The sequence below is a fragment of the Andrena cerasifolii genome, chromosome 5 (assembly GCF_050908995.1).
Source record: "Andrena cerasifolii isolate SP2316 chromosome 5, iyAndCera1_principal, whole genome shotgun sequence".
Lineage (NCBI taxonomy): Eukaryota > Metazoa > Arthropoda > Insecta > Hymenoptera > Andrenidae > Andrena > Andrena cerasifolii.
The window spans coordinates 9,586,431-9,594,709 of NC_135122.1; positions in this window are offsets into that span (position 1 = coordinate 9,586,431).

The following is an 8,279-nucleotide window of genomic DNA, read 5'->3' on the forward strand; positions in this document are numbered from 1 at the left end:
GGATTTCAGAGCACGTCCGACACATTCCACGTCAAATTACATACGATTTGACACTGTAGCCAGCCAATTTTTCCAAACTCCCAGCATTTAGTAATGGTCGCGTGGGATTAATTCGTGTTGAATTTACAAGGCATATATTTTATAGAACGAGAAGTCGAAGGACATAGGAAATACTAATCTCAAATACTCTTCTCAGGCTTGTAAGTAAAGGACACGTATCTTTTCCAACGGCAGTAACACAGGTTTGAGGGATGAAGTCACCCTTCGACGTGGCATCCCTCTCGTATTATCTGTAAAATTATTAGAAACACCAGTTTTCGTATATTTTTTTATGGAACATAATGTGAAGTGAACGAAAGAAGTATGTAATGTGTAACAAGCAGTTAAAAGAAATGAGTTTTACAGATGACACAGGTAAGTGAGTTTATTTAATCCTTAATTTACAATCCGTCGCTACAAATTTGATAAGTACTTGGCACTGATATTACACACTGACAATTAATAACAAAAAATTATTATTTTATGGCAGCGAGGATGCATTGTCATTTAAAACAGATTATCAATAACTTCCCATATTTATATTGTACACTGACTATACTTAATTAAAATATTCGTAACATTATTAGAAAGGACATTTGTTTTAATTTTAAAATCACTACAACTGCAAAATAGAAGTCTAAAATAGAATCTAGAGGGCCATAAATGTGTGCCATTCCATTTTGTTTAATTACCACGACATTGAATATCACAAAAACTGTTAGGGCGACGAGCTGAAAATTTCACCGAAATTGCATTCTGAGTTTAAGAAATCTATCACTGTAGGTAGTGCCAAATACCGCAATTGCGTGTGAAGCAACATATACCTGCATTCGACTAATAACAGCAAAGCCGCTCAAGACACTTGCGCGTTGCGAAAATACACGATACATCAGTGAAAAGGGAGAAACAGTGATGGGGAGGCGAGGGGGTGGGGACAGAGGGCGGACCGCGAAAGGTTAAAACGAAAAACGAGGATGGGATGAAGACCTTTAGGAAAGGCTTGCCAAACCGCAAAACCTGCCGTGAATCGAGCATTTCAGAATCGATGTTGTCCAGTTTGCTGGGCCGCTCTGACTGCCGCGCCTTTTCTCTTCATCGTCCCACTTGTTGCCGACCGCAGCCAGGCACGAGGCTCATGCTGATGCCTTGTTAACATCCGCGAAACGACCATCAAGAATCCCAAAGAGCTTGCCGCATTAGAACCGGCTGGGAGAAGGAAGCTGCTTCGGGTGACTGCCTTCCATGTAGATTTGTCAGACACAATAATATGGCCTACCATCATATATCCACCACGTTCCAGCGATGTTAAAAGGATTCCTATGGGATTGTGGGCCGGCAATTTCGAAACTCGAGTAATAACAGCAGATAAAAAGCGGGTTGTAAACAATTCAATCCAGCAATAGGGTCGATGTAGGTAAATGATGGTATAAAAGATACTGTAAAGGACTGGGCGTGTAGAATATGGGAACTTAGGGATCAGGTGGATGTGGAATAATGAACTTACAGTGGCTCACAGCCGTACGCTCTTTAAAATCGCATAACATTTTTAAAATTAGTCCAAACGTCTTGAGTTTCTTTTTAGAAGCTAGAAGGATTCGTTTGCTAAGTGACGTGCTTCATCGTATTGAAAAATTGCAATTGGTCGGAACAACGAAACAAAAATAGTAATAATAGTATCAAAAACACACCTTTCATGCAGGTGTTGAAAAAAGTACCGGGCAGCAAGCTTCGCGCTCGTTGAAGTCGCTTTCTTCTCTCCTTTGTCACGCACTGTACTATTATTTACTATCCATATCGACAAATATAAATAGGTACGTGCTACGTGCCGGTGATCGTCAAACGGGCCTAAGCCACATATCGTATTGTTTGTTAGTAGATATAGATACAGAGTGAGTTAGAACCCGGCATATGATAGTTGCTCGAACAAAAGTAACTTGAAAATGTAGAATACATTTTTTTCTGTAAGCCTCCGTTTTTGAGAAAATTGATTTTGTGAATCCATGAGGTACCTTTACACGCATCTGACCTAAATTCAGCAGAATTTATCAGTGAATATGGGGTGCATTACTTCCAGAATCGTAAATCGAGTCATTTCCATAATTGAAGAGTCCTTGTAGGAAACACTGTAAGTGCTAAAAATCAAATTTTATACTATAGTATTACTATTGTCTAGTAGAACATATTCCGACAAATTTTTTTTTTAATGTTGTCACTTACGGTGTTTTCTACAAGAACCCTTGAATTATTGGTTGACAGAATCGTATTAAATACGCATATTAATTTTGAAACCCCTTTTAGATGATACTTTCCCACAGTAGTTACGTTAAATCGTTCCAGGGACAAATCCTGTGTCCAAGAGACAGCTACCCGAGCCCTTCCGTTTGTGGTATTTCGCTAGGGGTACCGCGGCCGGCGGGCGCAAAATATGCAGAGTCGAGGTGAGGAGAGATCTCGTCGGCGGGATGAAACGGGATCACCCGCACGTGGGAAAGTGCGAGGTTTGACCGTGGGGGGTCTTGGTCCTGTTCTATCCTGCCCTGTCTTGTACCCTCTCTCGTTCTTCCCCCCCACCTCTCCCTCCACCATTTCGCCCACTCTTTGCTTCCAGAACAGAGCTGTCCCCGCAATGCGGAATCGTATTTCTTTCGGCGGAGCTGTCCGAGGTAAAAGCCGGTCGGTAGGTAGCTCTAAAGTCCCTTCATAACGGCGTCTGGATAAACACCGTGGAACCAACCACGCCACCCGCCATTTTGTCGCGCATGAACGAGCATTATTGCTGAGAAAAGGCTCGGTAAACCTCGTCTTCTGATTTCGCCCGAAGAATTAATAACCGACAAGTCCGAAACGAATTATGGAGAGAATGAATTCTACCCAAGGCGTTTAGATACCTAGAAATAATAACATTTAGTGCTTGAATGACGTTTTGTTGTTTAGCTTACTCTCGAGGAACGGTGAAACAGTTAATAAGTAGGTACTGCAAGCACTGAATTGGTGAACGTTTAAAGAATTGGAAATAATGTAAAGTTAAGGAGTCTCCCTACCTTGACGTATACCTTGATTCGCTGCTTTTTTAAGTCGCAAAAGTCTAATTTGGCAAAAACCGGCTTAGTTTTAGTACCAACGAGAATGGGACATCTACTGATGATATATACCAAGTTTGAAGTAAATCGAGTGATTGGTTTTTGAGACATCGTGCTAACCAATTCGAAAAACATCATTTTGAGAGAAACGCGTTTAAAGTTTTAGGTAGTGCCATTACTTACATTTAATTGTGGCTGAGATTTTTGCCTCGTGATAGAAGAGCCTCATGTAAAATCTCATCGTGGATTCGAAGCTTAACGCTCGACCACGCGTTTATGTCTCCGAGATTCCCCAGTGGAAAATCTCGTGCATAGTGCAAACGTCTGAACGTCGTCGCCTGCGATCTGTCGTAATACCACAATATTTGCAATAACTAGAGATGCAATACAGCCATAATTAGGTATCACTCTCAAAGACGTAGGTACCTAGGTATCTACAAGACGTTTCGAATATGAGCGGGTAATGTTCGGAGCGCCTCAGAAAGATCGTTATTCCTTCTCAAAGTCTAGACCATTCTGGCTACTTTTGTTCTCTCCACTCCTTATAGAATGTGCCTGTTATAATGCTCGTAGAACTGCCCTCTATTAATGTACGCATATTTGTATCCAGCCATCTCCGATTACCATGAGCGGAGTCTGCTTTCGGATCGCGGGCCTGGACCACCGGCGGTACACGCAGAAGGATTGCTTTAATTTTTCCAACACACGTGTCAAATATATCACGGCCACGGCGATAATATATTAACGACCTAAAGCCTCCCTGCTAACCTGTGCCACGGTCTTTTTACTCTGTTTCTGGAATTAGGATTTAGTTATCGCGCGAGGATTAGGAGGACTATTATGTTTCTTAAAGAGGAAGCCGCGCTTCTCTTCTTCGTACACTTTCCTTTAGATAAAAAGCGTACGAAATTTATTAACCTCTTCCACTCCAATTTATTCCGTTGCCAACGGACGAATGTTATTTATGCTTCAGATTCTGCGTATTACACATTTATCTACACATTTTTGCAATAATAATAATAATAATAATAATAATTATTATTGGAATACCAGTTTGTTTAAGACGAATACAAAATTACGGCAGGGGATGCGAACAAATAAAACTGCATAATAACATAGGGAAACTAATAAACTTTCATATTTCATAGTCTCAGTAAAAGGAACATGCAAATGAGTAGATTAAGCGTTTAACTCTAAAGTTTTGACGTATTTTAACCATGATTGGAGCGATTGAATACTTGCTGAAAAAAGTTTTGCAGATTGACGTTTTCTTCCTCTGCAGATTAAGTCGAAAATGTAAAATTGGCGGTTCATCCACAAATGTCGTCAGTGAACGGGTCATTAGCCCCTATAATCTACGGTGTTGCAAATTAAACAGCGTTAGTAGTTTATTAGATACTTCGGTATTCCAAATTGCCAACTGCTTTCACTTCCAAGGAGACTCCAGCCCCTTTTAGCGACGGTTTTTGTTTCCCCTTAAAGAGGATACGACTAATTATAGGGCAAGTCTATCGAACGGTTCAGGCGAAGATACTTATCCCCGTGTCATCCGGGAAGAACGACCCAATAATCCAGCTGGATAGAAAACTGATTCCGTACTTCATACAGCGCAGGACACTGTATATGTGTATATCAAACACGTCATCGATTGCAGTGGTTGGGTGGCGAGAGAATCTCGTTTCTCGTTAGTCCCGTGAGAGGGTCGGGTACTATCACGTTGCTTGAAGAGACGTTCAAAGATCCGAAGGTAACGATATCGAGCGTGAGTCGCCAACGACGATGCTGATGACCTGCACGGAGGCTCGACGTACATATGTCTTATGTGCATTCACCAACTAGACCAAATAATAAGTCGCTGGCTGTGCTAACAGAGCGTAGTACAAGGAACAACGTTATGGTTTAAAAACGCACGACACACTTTTTACGAAGTAGGTATACTTCCCGCTCTATTTTTAGTTTCATTAATCAACTGTGTAATTGGTGTACAAAGAATATTATTAAATGATTTGATAGGAGGTAACGTTGCCTTCTACTTTCCTGGAAGTATATTTCACTCGTTGTTAGTAAAACCACCATTACCATAACAGATTTGATTTAAGAATACAAATAGGATACGTTCACTTTGGTCACATAGAGGAAACGATTAAAACTCACTATTATTAATTCACTTTTGCACACGTCGAATATTAGTACTAATCATCGCTGCAAGCCTGTTAACTTGAATATGGAAATCATGTACCTATTACAGCCGCCTGTACGGTGAGTTCTCAAGAGCCAGACAGTTCGGTGATCTTCAATGAAAAATCTCGTTTTGTCTCTGTCTCACTCCCCTTTCCCCGTTTTCCCCTTTCCGTCTCCGCCTCGTTCGATGAACGTAAGCCCTGTTCATTCACGAATGCGCCCCACAATGGCCCCTAACTAGCAGATTCCTATCATTCTGCTGGGAGGCATGCGATTATCGTAGAAAATCCCGGCCAGCAAACACGATCGGCCACGTCTCATTTTACGGGGTAGTTTTCTTACGTGCACACGCAGCTGACACTTACATGCGTACACATGTATACACGGATGCACCGGTGAAAGGGAGACCGCATGTTGACAAGGGAAAGAGAGGAACATAGTAAAGCACGACAAGCTGGCGCCACTTTAGGCCCATCTCCGAGTCCCTTTCTCCGTCGCCTATCCCTCCTCGTTCATCCTCTTTTCCGCGTCTGCTCCTCTCTTTTTCACTTGTCTCTCACCTCAGGCCCTTCTATCTCATACCAAGGGGCCCGACAATCCCTTTCGGATTTGGCAACATTCCTTCACATGCTAAATGCGCAACAATAGGCTTGTTTAGGGTATGATTTAGGGGCCGGTTCGACGCTTCGTCCATCGAGCATGGTCATCCCCCTCTTATCCCACTCTTGTCGGCTATCATCTATCTTCGATTCACTGGGAAACTGAAGCGCCTTCCTTTGTGCCGTGTTTTTCTTTCCCGTGCACGCCCTTTCTTTCGCGGCCTCCTTTATCGCACGATCTCTTCGGCATTTTGTTTCGGATCGCGAACACTCTGTCGCTACCATTTGCGGTACAACGAAACCAGCATTTGGGGGATCTATTTTGCTCGCGGCTAAGGAATGTAAAGCCTATAAGTAATAGTTTTCTCTATTGCAAGGGACTGGAATTTTGTCGAAGTGCTGTTGTTACTAACCAGTTTCCTCAATTTATTTAACTCTCATTAATTGGTCTGAAGTTATTTAGAAAAGAAAAATTACAATTTACAAAACTGCTTTGTGATACATGTGTTCTTAGTATTATTCTGTCGCAGTAGTAGTCAATTCAGCTTCTAAGTAGTCCGGACAACGTGAACTGTGTCAAATAATATTTTTTATAACATATAAAAATTATAAATAATTGGAAGACACTTAAACTAATTTGAATGTACCATTGTCATAAAATTTCACATTCACCCCTGCTACCTCTTCTTTAAATAACAAAAGCCGTTAAGTGGGAATATTTTGGGAATAAAAAATGAGTGTACGTATAAAAGTATTTGTAATTTAATTCGAAATACATGGCTGCGTTTAATCTTTTAGGTTTCACCTAGAAGTGTACCGCATTAATTACAACTAATTGGCGATGGGACACGTTCGTACGCCCTAATTAGGGGTTGCTCCTCCATTGTATACCTCGGGACACTTTGGGCAAGTGTAGTGGCGTGAAAAATACTCGTGCTACTAGAGTAGTGGCATCAAGTGGCGTCACGCTCCGCCCTCTCGGTTTCACGCTCTTCAAACTTCGTCGATCTGCGAACATAATCTGCGAGCAAATCGGGATTTCACGGCCCGACTGCGGGGCGGACGCTTCTTAAGAGATCTACGAAGGCCCTTTGCCATCCCTGGACCTACCGACGATGTTAGAAATATCGTCCATATAAAGTGCCTCAGCAACCTGTTAGCGCCAACCGTTCACGAAACCCAATTGACTGGAAATAACACGTACGAGTATATATTATTCAAATTCTTGCTTCTTCGCATTATAAAAATACTTCATTAATATACCTATATTTTTAAGGAAATGTAGCAGCAATATTCAACTTTTCATTGGGCGTTTTGTTGCAAATTTTTATTTCTCATTTCACGTAAAAATGACGCTGGGGTGCAGTGAACCCGGTCTGACCAATTTGTGATTATAAGATGGTGTGACCACGGAGGATTAATATCTGTTTTCTCCCTTTTCCTTATTTTTTACTGTACCTTTTATACGAGAAAGTCGTATTATCATTGAATGACATTCGCATCACAAAGTTATTCGTTATTCCTCACCATAAACCCCAGTGCTTTTACACCACACGAATTTTCAAATAATTCAGTACAGAAATCCAATCCTTCATGCGAGAGAGAGAGAGAGATGCAGACGTTTCGTATATTTCCGTACGCAGAATCTCACAAATCGGAAGCTTGCACGTTGCAATAACGCCGAATGATCGGTGACGAATATTCTCATCGAGGAGCGTGCTCGCGCGCGTATTATCAGTGTAGTCACTCGCGATTTCGCTAGCAAGCAGATCGTATGCCGAGGCACGTCTGGGCCACATAGGCCGCTGAAAAGGGCCCCGAAGAGGGTCATGCAACGTAGCGGAGGATGCAATAACGCGTGTTGCACGACGTTGGCGACAACGCGCCGGCAAATTGTATGCACGCTATGGTACATTGTTCGCGGCGAAGTATACGACACGACCAACCGTGAACTACGGCTGGGATCGCCATTTCGAACACCACGATTGCTCGAGAAGCCTGACGGATAGGAAGTCGCGGCTCATGCATTCGCGACACTTTTACACCCTGCACATCGTTCTTCGTTCACACGCTTCGCAGGAGACCCGGGTTCTGCACGTTCGCTTTCAAACCGTTGGTATATTATTCGTGGTTCCCTTATAATTGTCAGAGAGATTCTAATGCTCTGGCAAACAGTGTATTTTAAACTATGGCGATCAATTTTTATCGGGGTTAGTAGATGCATCGGGGATCGAAGTTGATATTCTAATTAGAAGCGATGTTATTAAAAAGAACAAGGATGAACGAACGTGAAAGGTATATTTCGGAGCTGCAATAGTACAACGTTCAGTAGGAAGAAATCCAATTATGAGTTTACAGTGGGTGGCCAAATTATTATACT